This window comes from Zonotrichia albicollis, chromosome Z (assembly GCF_047830755.1).
Source record: "Zonotrichia albicollis isolate bZonAlb1 chromosome Z, bZonAlb1.hap1, whole genome shotgun sequence".
In the NCBI taxonomy this organism is placed as follows: domain Eukaryota; kingdom Metazoa; phylum Chordata; class Aves; order Passeriformes; family Passerellidae; genus Zonotrichia; species Zonotrichia albicollis.
The window spans coordinates 42,366,421-42,378,638 of NC_133860.1; the positions used below are offsets into that span (position 1 = coordinate 42,366,421).

At 39.8% G+C, this 12,218-nt stretch overlaps 1 protein-coding gene across 1 annotated transcript in view; it reads right to left on the bottom strand.

Annotated features, from left to right (window-relative positions):
• Positions 1–10,429, bottom strand: part of SV2C (synaptic vesicle glycoprotein 2C) — a 119,399-nt gene extending 108,970 nt beyond the window's left edge. The window contains exon 1 of the mRNA XM_005488307.4: positions 9,885–10,429. The gene's annotated coding sequence lies outside the window, so the exon portion shown is untranslated. The remainder of the gene's footprint in view (positions 1–9,884) is intronic.
• Between the last annotated feature and the right edge of the window lie 1,789 nt (positions 10,430–12,218).

Here is a 12,218-nt window from a genome sequence, read left to right on the forward strand (position 1 = left end):
ACATAATTTTTCAGCTAGACACACTTTTTGATTCACGTTGTTATCTGGGTTTTGTTTCTTCATTTGCAGGCATCTACAGTAATTCTATTCTGAAACACTGTACCTGAAGTGAGTATATGTGAAGCCTAGGATGTTTAGGAAAAATATGATTTATATCTTTACCACAACACCCCCTAAAACATCAAAGTGGAATGTTACCACAGTTGCTTATACTATGCTATACACTCAAGGGGAACACTCTTGAGTTCCTCATATTTCAGCAAGTATACACAATAAAATTACTCTTTGGTGATTTCTATGAGTAAAAACTACTTTAGAGAGCAGTAAATATATTGAAAGAAGTTGGTTTGTAATACTTTCCCAAATATTGGAAAATTTATTATCTTCCTTTGGACTACAGAGCTGACAGTCATCATGCTCATTTGTTAATATAATACAGAAATTAGCAAGTAATTTCTCCAGTGAAAATTTGTTCTTCTGAGAAAATGACTTATTTCCTGGAAAGAAACAGTTTCCCCATCTGCTAAGATTAAGTAGAGTGGAAGCAGTGTGGCAGTGTGACATTCTACTTAATAATTTTGTACAGCTGTTTACAGCAAGGAATCTTCTATACTGTTTTGCATGACTACATGAATGATAAATATTTGTTAAAGACAGAAAAAAGAACTTAAATCAATTTTGTGAGTTCTGGTAGTTTTCTGCCATGAAATTATAGCTGAAATTGAACTGAAACACTTAAAATTAGGAAGAAAATTGTAAGTAACATTTTAAGTTTTTCATGCTATGTGGAGCAAAAACAACTTACAGGAGGCAATTCAGTCATCTTCCTAAGAAAAAGGAAGGGTGAGGTATGAGAAAAAGAGGTATGAAAAGAGGTAAGAAAAAGAGGTATGAGAAATAATGATTACCCACAGGTAATGAATTTCAATCCCAGCTGGGGATCTGAAAGACAATTATTTTCTTAATTTTCAAAAATTGAAGTCGACTGATACTTTCTAAAGCAACTGATAGGCCAAGCAATGACTTATATGTGGTAGAGAAAATCACCCTGAATGGGTTACTCTTGAATTATCCCTGGGTCACCTTAGTCAAAAGATGTGTCAGAGCAATACTCAGTGGGGTTTTTTTAGTGCTTATAGTCAGTTGTTCCAGATTCATAATCAACACTGTAATGCTATTTTACAACAGAAAAAAGCTTTTTTTAAAACCATTTAACAAATGTGAACTGAAAGAGAATTTCCAGGATTCTTCTTGTTTCTACAGAGAAAATTAGTACAAAACAAGCTGCACTCCACAAAAAACTGCCTTGAGGAGGAAAGGTGTCCAGGACTAAACCCTTATGGTTGCTTCCAGACTATTAATGAGTAGTGCCACATCTTGAACAGCCACCATCTTCATGAAGAGACATGGTCATGGACAGACAGCAGATAGCCAAGCCACAGCTCCAGCAAATACCTTCAGAGATATTTGTATTATATTAATTTGGATTTTAGCTGTGAAAGTCTTTAAGGAGCAAGCTTTGCTCTGTTCAATAGGACCTAATAAATAATGGTATTTGATAACAGCTACTTTTATCTAATTAGCACCTATTTTCTAAACATCCAGTTCTTAAAATGTGTTTGACTAGTTGGTTAAGAGGCTTTTTTACCCTCCCTGCCTTCTAGTTTTTCTGAGCAAAGACACAGAGCCACACTGATTGTATTATCTTTTAACCTTTGTGAGTTTGTGATTGGCTGTTCAGGTGTACAAGGACTGATCCCTTAACTATTTTTAATACAGGTATCTACAGATTTCAACTGGAATTTGTCTTTAGTAAGAATTTTTGTAAATATGGGCCTAAATATTTTTGTTGAGATATTCAGTTTAAGGAGTGCATTTATGGAACAGAAGATAGCTCATATCCTCAAGATCATGTAGTAAGTAAAATTTTTAAGACCTTTACAATTAATAAAGACTTAGATTCTCCCAAGTACAGATGTGAAGGAAATATGAAATTAAATTTGAAGAAACATAAGTTGAATAAATTTTAGTGCATTTAAGCAGACCAATGCTAGCTGTTTCCATTAGGGTTTAACACTTATAACACCTTTATATGTTTTTTTGGAAAAACAGACTCATTTCTCCATGTCCACATTGTTACTTGTTTGTTTTCCTTTCCAGTTCATTTGAAGGCATGGAGAGCACTGGAAAGGAATTAGTATTCCACCTGAATGGACCAAAGAAATCATCAAAGACTAACATAAAAGGCTTTCCAGTTTTCTCAACAAGTAGGCTGAATTTTTGCTGCAACAGTCTTGGCCTACCCAACTTGGGAAACCCTATGAAATATGTTCAATTTAAGAATCCATTTGTTAATTTAGAGCACCAAAGAATGAAGCTGTAAGTGTATACTTGCTGTTCCCCATAGGGATCATGTCCTTAGCAGGTAAATGTAGCGTCCACAAAAGGATTGAAACATACATAGAGAAAATACATTTTTTCTCTTTAAAGGTGAAGTTATGCCCTTATAACCTTTATAACGTTTTATAAGGTAGTCATACATCCACAAAATGGATGTGATTTCTTTTGTTTATGGTACTGACAAACACATCCACACAAAATATTCTATGCTAGCAAACATGCCAAGGCTGACCATATGCATTCTATCTAAATACAAGTTTTAGATACCACAGAATACTTGAAATCTTAGAAGGTTACAAATTTTCTAGCCAAGTGCTTATTTATTGATCAATATAGGTAGGACTATTTAAAATCAGATGGAAAATAATCAGAGAGAAAAAAAGATCAATTTCTTTTTAGCCCTTTCTCTCCAACAGACCTCTATATTGACAGATTCTAAGCCAAATTTCCATTGAATGCAATTGCATTCAATGGGAATTTGAATTACAGTGAGATTTACTGGCATCTAAACTAGTCCTTATATGTGAATATGCAATAGATGTCCCTGCTCTCACAGCTGAGGAGAAGCCAGTGTAAAATATCTTTGTCAACAGACACTTGAGCCATTACATAATACTTGATAGCTCAATGGGACATTTATCTCCATGCTGTTTGAAGGCAGCCATGTCACAAAATATTTTTCATGGAATTCCACACTAGAAAAATCACACACAGCAACATCTTTCTAAGAGAGAATGAGAGATGTTTTCTCCAAGAAAAATCAGGTCCTCTGTACTAACATCAGTCTTTGGGCAAAGAGACCCCATTTTAACTTACATTGCTGTACAGCACCATGTATCCTCTGTAAATGTAGGATAACCACATTCTGGAATGCATTAACAAGAGTTTCACCTGAGGCAACATTCCCCTCAGTTTGTCAAGATGTGGTTAGATTAGTATTTCCAATTTTGCCCCTCTTACCAATACATTGTTATAAGGAAGAAAGTCCTCATACTGAGTCAGTGAAGCATGGGAATGGTTACACACAGAAGCCTTGAGGTCCCCATCCCTGGAGATTTAAACTTTGGTTGTGAAGGGCCCTGAGCAACCCAATCTAACTACAAAATTGCTCCTGCATTTAGAAGTGGACTGGATTAAGTAATTACAAGAAGTACCTTCAAATGCACAGTATCCAATGATGATTTTGCACTGCAGTAATGTTGTGCAGAAACCTTCCTGTAAGTTTTAAATTAATTACCTTTGAATGAGGACAATCTATCCGCATCATGATCCATACTGTAGGATAACCTCAAGAACTACGTTTGTAGTTCATTCAGAGCATCGTATTGGTGTACCAAACTGCCACAGAAAATAGCTATTTCAAACCTCTTCATTATGTCTGCAGTATACTGCAGCCCGTGATGCGATGGCATACCAGGGAAAGAGCAGATTACATCTGCATAGCAGAGACTCCCACGAGCCTTACTACTCCTTTTTTTTCTCCACTTAAGAGATCTCCCCTAAAAAATTTCCAGGCACAGTAAGAAATTTGTTAGTTATATGTCCTGCATCACTAAGGGTGTTTTTTGTCTGATACTCTCTCTGTTTCCAGAATTTGATTTATTTAATGAAAGAAGTAACGGTTGAGTTGTTTGAAAGTATGGCACTGCTCATAGGCTGAGAAAGAGTTAAAAGGATAAATGAATGCAGTGTCAGTGGCAGACTGTCCACCAGCTAGTCACGAAGAGAGTCTGTGAGTTCTGCTGTCAAGAAGCAGTGCCTAGACACCAAGAATTTTGGCCAAAAGAAAAAGCCAACAGCAACTACACAACTATTTGCTGATATGAAAAATAGGAGAACAAGACATCAAATGGTAACCTTTGGTACTTTCGCCTACTGTATTTCAGGTGAATATTAAAATCAAATGAGCCTGAGAGGAAAACATGAAAGACACCAATCAGTCTAGCTTAAAAAAAAAGTAAATTATACACGTAAAGCCTTTAAAATGTACATATAGTATATTAGGCTTACACAGAATGAAATCACAGAAACACAGGAATGGGTCAGATTGGGAGGGACCACAGTGGGTCACCTTGTCCAACCTCCGTGCATAAGCTAGGCCATCCCAGAACTCATGGCACAGGATTGCATCCAGATGGTTCTGGATTATCTCCACTGAGGGAGGCTGCACACCCTCTCTGAGCAATCTGTTCCACTGCAAGGTCACCTGCACAATAAATTTCTTCTTCATGTTCAGGTGGACCTTCCTGCGCATCAGTGTCTGCCCACTGCCTCTTGTTCTATTGCCTGGCACCACTAGGAAGAGCCTAGTCCATTCTATTGGTACCCTCCCTTGAAATACTTGCACACATCAATGAGTTCCCTCTCACTTGTCTCTTCTCAAGACTGGACAGGCCTAACTCACTCAGCCTCTCTTCTATAAAAGAGATGCTACTGTCCTCTCATCACCTTTGTCACCCTCCACTGAACCCACCCTAGGAGCTCCATGTCTCTTTGGTCCTGAGTCCAGAACTGGACACAGCATTCCTGGGGAGACCTTGCTAGGCTGAGTACAGGGGCCAGGATCACCTTCCATGACCTGCTGGCAATGCTCTTCCTAATGCCCCCCAGGATACCACTGGCATTCTTGGCCACCAGAACACGCTGCTGGCCCATGGACAGTTCTGGTCCAAGAAGTCATTAATTTCTCAGCCTTAGGAGCAGTACAGGCAACCACTGTTTGTAAGGCTGCAGCAACAGCTGTGATTGCCAGATAAAAGCAAAACCCTCTATGGTTAAGGGAGGTGGCAATGGTAGAATACATTTTGCAAAGGCATCTTCGGATAAGCACTGCTATGCTTACAGACAGTAAATTTTATCCTCCAGCTCCATACAGATTGAAAATGGTGTCAGCTAAAGATACGGAGGCCCTGTGAGGTGCTGTGAATAAAGCCATCTCTCCATTCCAGAGTTACCATGGTTAAATGGTAAAATAGTGAATAAATAATTATTTTCCATAGTGCATCTCATGAAGCTTTTTCCTACACAAACCCTCATGTGATCACTAAAGGAGAAAAATCCTGCAAGATGCTTTAATGCCGCTACAAACAGTATGCATTGTAACATGGATTTTCCGTCAAAAATCAAGACGTGCTTGTGAGACTCAGACTTCCACTCTAGAACAAAGCACATAACCAGGCCTATACAGCCATGACCACAGAAATAACCTGCAGCGAAAGAGAGAGCCAGCTACAGGGATGCTGCTTTATCTTAAAAAAAAAATAATCTTGCGGCTGGCAAGGAAACATGAAGCTGCAACAGCACCATGTTTTTATGAGTCCCAGATCAATATAAAGCTAAATGCCTTGTGTGCTGAAGCAGATAAATTAAGTGATAGGTGTCATTTGTATTTTTAATATGGTGCATTTTCAGTCCAATTAGAAATACTTGGATGGAATCTCCACCTAATCGTGAAAGTCTCTGATGTTTTGCTAAAGCAATAGCAAGTCTTTACTGTCAGCAGTCAGCCAGCAGAAATACAGACAAACAGAGGTAAGAATTCCGTCTCAAAAATGAAAGGATGCTAACGGTGTCTTAGCTTTATTACAGTGAATTACACTGCATTACATCTTTAAGCGATTTTGTTTGTTGCGCATGCAACATTTAAACTTTGATTAGCCTCTCTGGATGAGAAAATGACTGAGAGTTGGAACCACAAAGAAGGAAGGACTGAGCTTGATATTGCTTTCCTAGATTTGTTTTTGTTTTTTTTTTAACAAGAGGACAAATATCTCAATAATAATCACACTAAAGAAACTTACATTTGATTATATTTCATGCACACTTATTTATCTCTTGCTGACATAAAACCGGTGATTTGAAAACAAACCTGACTAATAGATCACTGACCTGTAACATATGTATTTACATGAGAATATGTACTCTGTACATTTAGAATGTCTCTAGATGAACTGTGTAGCAATATGGGAAACCAAAGAAGAATTAAAGATGGATAATTAAAATTATCAACCACTGCTTTATGGAAAAAGAGGTCCACCGTGTTTTGCAACAAAGATACTAGAAAATACATAACATTTAATTTAAAACTGAGGAAGTTTGATAAGTTAAAAGGAAAATTTAACTACCTTTTTCTTTGCAATGTCAATACTTTGAGCACAATTTCAATTTTTTCCCCTTTACGTTGCTTGCAAACACTTAAAAGAAGAAAAGCTGTAAATCTAGTCCTCCGAGTCATTTTACAAAGGACTCCATTCTGTTTTAATAGGAAAATGTTATGCACTACATCATATGAAAGCAGTGGCAGCAGCTGTGAGTTCCCTATCACAGGTTTGCAAACACATTTAATCTAATTGATGAGCTTTTGTTTAAACATGCATTGATATGCATCCTGTGGTGCATATGGGTCGCAAAGATTCACAACAATATACAGCCCAAGTAATCTGCCTGTGGTGCTGAAACAACTTTTATAATATTGAGAATGTGAAATATTTTTGTTAATACTACTTTCATGCAAGAAAAAGAACCACAAACAAACAAAGCAACAACATAGAAAAGAAAAAGAGAAAACACAACTAACTAAAACCCTAGATAATTATATAGCTGGATGCATTCTATTTCACACTGAAACCTAAATTCAAATCGCTCTGATTTAACAGAATAATCAGGACCACTGTGGATAAACTTTTGTTAGTTGTGCTTTGAAACACGCATTTCAAAAAGCCAATTTGAAATTTACCACTTGTTCAAGTAATTTACACAAGTTTACATTCCCGGGTATACATAGATTCAGTTACAGATTTCACATTGTCACCTGAGGTAACACCATGTTTTGTAAACATAACATTTTTTAGTATTCATTTTTGTTTTTTGCAAGTATCTTTCTTGCATGCTGATAGAACTTAGAAAACAAAAATAACACCTTTGCTTTATTATTTTTGAAAAGATATTAGATTTCTCAAATATATAATGAGAAAAGATTTGGTTTGATTTCATTTGGTCAAATTTAAATCCATTTTTCCCAAAAGCAATGACGCATAATTTAACATCAAATTGCCATCAGAGAAACTACGTATTTAGTCAGTGCTACTGATATTCAGGGTCATTTTTATTGAAACACCATAGGAATACATCTTTAGAAATACAGACATTAAACAAATTATTGTTTTTTCTTTTTCCTCAAGTATCAATTCAAGATGTTTGGAGACTGGACACGAATCAATAATTTTAATTGACTGACTGTCTTTTTCTCTGTATTTGGCCTATGCAAAGCTTTTCTCCAAAGATACTACAAATAAAAGTAGAAGTCCACTTGGAACTTACTGTGACTATTTTGTCAAATTCTTCATTTCTTTGGAATACAGAAAAGTGACACTTCTTGCTCCCACATTAAGGAAACAGATAAAAAAAACCAAACAAAAAAAAAACCAAATAAAAAATCCCAAACAAACAAACAAAAAGCCCAACAAAAATAGTAAGCTATCATTCAGGGAAATTTTAGAAAATGCCTAAGTGAGAGGGAAGGAATGGTGGGGTTTTGTTTACCGTGCTGCTTTCAGTATTCAGGACAATACTGAATAAATGAACAGTTACAGGGAAAACCAAACATTTTACAAGATGGTGAAATTGCTGTTTTCATTCTCACAGGGAACTCAACCCAGGAAAAAAAAATGTAAAACTTCTTTTTGGGAGGATATGCAACACAGTTAAAACGGGACCCTTTCACTTAGATAACTTGGAGGAAAACTTCCAATAGAAATATACTATTTACAATTAATCCAATCAGAGACCTTCATTTGGCTTGTATGTTGGGAGTCTTTTTTCCTGAAACCCTTTGTGGCTTATTGTGAATTCATCAGGAAAATCCTTCCAGTATCTCCTTTCAGCTCCACTTCCAGTTCTATCTGCAATTCCCTTGAGGAGCAGTAATTTTTGGCAGAGTTTGTGCCACCTTTACAGATGAATTCAGCAGCTCCCTCTCTCTCCTAAGGCAGAAGTTCCTCTTAGCTCCCTGCACTGCAGTGCAATGCAGCCCAAGTACCAGCAGTACCAAGTGTGTTTGTCTGAGTAGGTTTTCCTTGTGTTGTACTAACCTCTGCAATCCATCCCCCTCTCCATCAGAGATACACTCAGCAGCGTCCTAACCCTTTGCGGAAGGGAGAGCAGGATACTATCAATCACAGAGGAGCCTGGGTGATCTCAGCATCTTTCGATGAGACAGCCTCCCTCCTCCCCACCTATCTTTATATGCTTCTTCCTCATCTTTCTCTTCTCTCCTCAGCCCCCTCCCTTCTGTACAGATGTGCCGTGCCCACCCCAGCCAGGATGACTCAGCTCCCACCCTCGTCCCCTGCTCTCACTGCACCCGCAGTGTTTTGCAGGATTAGGCCCCTAAGCCCCATCAGAGATCCTACACATTCAATTACCCACATCACCCAGCCCTCCAGCCCCTGGGGCGTCCTGCCTCCTCTCAGGACTGCCAGACCTGCTCCTATGCCTCTTTTAATTCCTCGGGCTCTTCTACCCTGCAATCTTCTTTAAATTAGATGCGTGTTGCCTCGAAAAGTCTCACCATCCCATGGCTCTTCCTAACCCTAGGACTTGGGCTGTACTTTTCATCATTGTGACTTCTGTGTTCTCGCCTCCCCACATATGTCAGAATCGTCTCGGGACCTAAATTCCCAAAGCCCCTTGCAAAACAGGACTTAGTATGTTTTGGAGAACTCCTTTCCTGAAGCTGCAGAGAAGGAAATCCCTCCCTGCACTTTACCGGTCACAAATGCTAAACTGTTTACTCAACACAGCCAATGTGAGTGACAGTTCTTGAAGGAAATCTATAGTGACAAAAGCAACAGTGTTCTCAAAACCACTTAAATTGGTTATTCTCTTTGTTTTATCCCGTCCCCCCTCCCCCCTTCTTTTTCTCTTGCAAGGTCTGAAATGCCGATTGTTCCCTCCTTAACGTATCTTGGAAAGTGTCGGTCCCCTGAGGAACCGGAATTGACATCCTTTCTGCACCTTGGGTTTTCCTCACCATCCTTACGACATCTGCAAACTTGTATTCTTCAAACATCTGGAGTCTGTGAACCTCGACACCCCTGGTTTTTGCTCCCCTAGCGTGCAAAAGTTTCAGCTTTAAGAAGCCAGATTCTAAAGCGAAGATTAGGCGCTCGTAGCTCCTCGGATCTGTGCAACCAGCTTTCTCTGCGCAAAGACCGAGATCTGGGCAGAGCAGGAGTGAGCAGCAGCCGAGCACAGACCGCTCACGGCGCTCACCGCGGAGATGAGAGGGAATCCCGCGCTGCCGTCTAGCGCCCGACCTGCCCCGAAGGGAGCACGAGAGCTCTACCCCGTCCCCGGCAAGCAAGACCCCTCTAAGTCCCGTGAAAAAGTTGAAGCCAAGCATGCAAAAAAAAAAAAAAAAAAAAAAAAAGGAAAAGTTGCGCTCGAGTAGTCGCGGCAGCCCGAGTGCCCGGAGCATCACTTACCGGGGCCAGGCGGCGGAGAGCCGGGGCTGCTCCCTCCGCTCCCGCTGCCGCTGCTCCTGCTGGCGGCGTGCAGCTGCGGGAGGGAGCGAGCGGAGCCTCTCGGAGGAGCCGCCGAGCGTGACAGACCAGAGGAGGGGCGGACCGGAGCGGCTGTGTGGGCTTCGCGTTGCGGTGGAGCCTCTGCGGCAGCGCCGGGGAGAGAGGGGGAGCGGGCGGGAGGCGCGGGGCGGGCGGCGACCGCCACCATCAATAACCGGGGGCGTGGGGCGCGGCGAGGGCGATCCCCGCCGCAGGCAGCGGCCCGAGCCGGCCCGGGGGAGGCACAGCAACGCCCCCGCCCCCGCCGCCGGCGCGGCTGGAAGCCTCCGTGGAAACAGGGCCCTTTTCCTGCTAGAAGGGAAAAATTAAATCAGTGACGCTCACGCATTCACTTTATTGCAGAAGACAGTGTTCTATGAGAGGTGAGGACAGGAGAGAGCATATGAAATTGGTTGTTTCAATACAGGTTGCAACAGGCCCGATGATCATCCAGAGATCACTGCATCCCTCCTCTTCACTCTCTTCCCAGAGTGTGAGCAGTGAACACTTTGCAGCAACAGTGAGAAACCTCCTGTGCTCCACACGCAAAGACTGAGAGTAAAGATCAGTGCTGGTGCAGGAAGAGCCACAAGCAATATTCACTTTCCTGAGTGGAAAAATTACTGACTGCAAGAAGAGTGAACAGACTAGAACAGATTGCTTGAAGTGACAGTGGACTTGTATCCTACATGTTTTAGGAAGACATCAGAAAAATATATTTATTGATTGTTTTAGGACAAACAGGAAAAAGAGATTAGATGTGAAACCTTTTTTTTTTTGGACAGTAGGAAGTTATTATGTTTATTACTCTAATCAACTTATATTTAAAGTAGTGGCATCAAAGACTGAAAACTACATCATAACTTTGTCACACTAGCTGTTATAGCCACTCTAGAACAAAGAACATGGAGCTAGTTCCTCCTTTATGATTGTATACATTTACTTGCAATTGTATTGCCAAAGTCTGTAATGTGACAAACACGGTGGTATTGCCAAAATAAAAGTGTGAGAGAAACTGAACAGGTTAAGTTCAGTTAACCTGTTAACTGAACTCCATATTAAAAACCAGCAAATATTCAGCCAGTTTTATTAACAAATACGGGATTTGAATTCATCTTTCCAAAATATATTAATCCACAAAATATGCCTATAGGAGAAAGGTAGGGTAATGGGTGGGTACCATTATTGCCCCCTCCCATACTCTGGACATGCCTAGTGTGTGCCCACTAAGTGTTGTAATTTTTGATAGTCCGTCTGCCTTTGAGTCTTCCTGTCAATATTTGCGAGTTTCTACACTTTGAAATATTTTTCTTTTCCTCTGTTGTAGAGCAAAAGACTCAAACAGTAAAAGAAAGTGGCTTATTGATTTGCTACCCAGGGGAAAATCTGAATGAACTATGCATGGAGTGCTGTCAAGTGTGAAACACAAGTAGAGAAACAGAAAAGAAACACCTATTACTTTTCTGTCCCTTTCAGTAATCCTAGCATTAGAAAATTGCACCTGGTGTTACAAAATAGCACTTTAGTAAATATACTAAACTTGTCACATACAACATACAAAAAGAAAAAAATATTCCAAGATTTTCATATGGCAAGAAAAGAAAAGGTTATTTGTGCTATACAAATAAGAATGGTGACAAAGTGTCATTTCCATCCATTTACTGTTGACTATTTAATAGAAAACTTCTGTATATAAAATGTATATCAAGCCAATGATACTGTATTTTACTGAAATAAATTGATTAGGATAAAGACCTGCTCCCTCTGAGTTCTTGAGCACATAAAACAACTATGGAAGAAGGAAACACCACCACATTTATGTTTTGAACATATAGGACTAAAATGCTAAGGAAAAAAACCCACCGTGATAAAAGCATAATGGACAAACTCAATGTTTTTTCTTAACCTTACCTTCAGATTCCACAGAGAAACAACCACTACAGCAGTTCCTCCTCATCTTCTGCATTAGAGAGAGGGACATTTATGAGATAGATTTGTAGGCATTTTCTAGCAATAAGGAGGATAGATCAAAAGATTAAAACAAGAAGTTTTAATCATTTGATCCACAGAAGTAAAATGTGTGCAGTTCCATAGTCAGGTTAAACTGATGTAACACTGTGCTTCTGCCAGACACATTGGTTCTTCCATTTGCTCTTCATCCTGTCACCTTCTTAGCATCAGCTTTATCCCTTGTATGGCTTCAGGATTAAACGGTCTGGTGAGTGCATCTGCCTTCAGAGTACCTCTAGAAACCAG